Raw genomic sequence first — 1830 nt, forward strand, 5'->3', positions numbered from 1 at the left:
GGTTCTGTAGCAACCACTTTCTGATGTTACTCATTCGTTTATGGGCTTGTTTGTTGCCTCCCTTGTGAGAAGTAGGCTCCACAGAGTCGAAGTTCTGGGTGAATACCTGAATCTGGGTCACACAGCACAGCCCCAGTCATGGGGGAAGCTCATGGCTACTTTTGAGAGGTGGATGGATGGATGGATCCATGCATGGATAAAAACCTCCCTTTTATTCAGGATTACCTTGTTTGAAGCCCTGGATAAGCTTTTTTTTTTTTTTTTTTAAGATTTTATTAATTTATTTGACACACAGAGCGAGAGACCACATGCAGTGAGATGGAGAGAGGGTGAAGAAGACTCCCTGCTGAGCAGGTAGCCTGAAATGGGGGCTGATCTCAGGACCCTGAGATCATGACCTGAACTGAAGGCAGATGTTTAACCAACGGACCCACCCAGGGGTCCCGGGATAAGCTCTTCACAGAGTGTCGGTCATCCTTGCAAAACCAGGTGTGGTATTATTCCTGCTCCTTTTAGGGATGAGGAAAAGGAAGCTTGAAATGAGCAGCAGTTTCACTTGCCTGAGGACACTTCTTGATTAGATGTTGCCTCTAAGATTTGAACCCACGTCTGCTTGAGCCCAGACCTGGTCACTGTTCCACCCTCAGCACTGCCTCTGCTGAGCAACCACTTGCTCTACAGTTTGCATCATCCTTGGAATCAGTGGGGAAAAAGTCCTAAACAGAAAAAAAAAATTCATAGATTTGTAATAGAATGAATTTATGAAATTGAATTAATTAAATGAGACATTCTTTGTAAAAGACCCTTCAGAAAGAATAACATGGAGTTGGGGGGAATTGGAGGGGGAGTTGAAGCATGAGAGACTGTGGACTCTGAAAAACAGTCTGAGGATTTTGGAGGGGCTGGGGTGGGGGGGCGGTTGGAGGTTGGGTGAGCCTGGTGGTAGGTATTATGGAGGGCACGTATTGCATGGAGCACTGGGTGTGGTGCATAAACAATGAATTCTGGAACACTGAAAAGAAATTTTAGAAATAAATAAAAATTTTTTGAAAAAGAGAGAGAGACGTTGTATTTCCCAAACACAAACACTTCACTAAAGTGTCTAAGGGCAAGGAAAGTCTGCCTTCCAAAGGACATATGTGGTATTGCACTGAGCCCAGAGGTGTGCTAAGCCAGAAGGAGCAGACCCACGGGATAGAAGCTGTGTGGACCTTGAAGAAAGAGGAGGGATGCCAGGAGGATATAAGACCACAATAATAATAAAATGACATGATGACAACAGAGGCTAACTTTGCTGTAATCTGATGAGTTAACAAGCACTTTTGCATTAATTTCATCTAAAATCATGTATGATTCTTGCAGTTTCAAAATTGTTTTGAGTCCAAAAAGCTCTGTCTCCTTGGTTTCTGCAAACAGAGAACAGGCTGACTTGGTTGCAGTTGATTCTTGCTGTCATTTCCTGGTCCAAAGCAGTTCCATCGTGTGACTCATTCCCTCATTTAGGGGAGGGATTAAGGTGGTGAGCAGGAGAGTAAAAGGAGGACTCCTAGGCATTCATCACCAAAGTGAGTTCCTTCCTCCCTAAGACCAGACAACCAGAGCTGCCCTCAGTCAAGAAGTTGCTGAGAGTCCTTGTGCTGATTACCCTCCCCCTTTCCTGCTTTGCAGGTGAGTTCTGTGCGGGTAGGACAGGATTTTGGCTGACGATCGAGTCAGAGCCCTTTGGAAGACCTCCTGTTCCCCAAACACCAGTGCAGAGCATCTCATTTCTCCAGTGTCTTCTGTTTCATGGTTACTAGTGTTTGGCTTCTCTGGGCTACAGAGGTAGTG

This window comes from Lontra canadensis, unplaced genomic scaffold (assembly GCF_010015895.1).
Source record: "Lontra canadensis isolate GAN:19392208 unplaced genomic scaffold, GSC_riverotter_1.0 scaffold66, whole genome shotgun sequence".
Classification (NCBI taxonomy): domain Eukaryota; kingdom Metazoa; phylum Chordata; class Mammalia; order Carnivora; family Mustelidae; genus Lontra; species Lontra canadensis.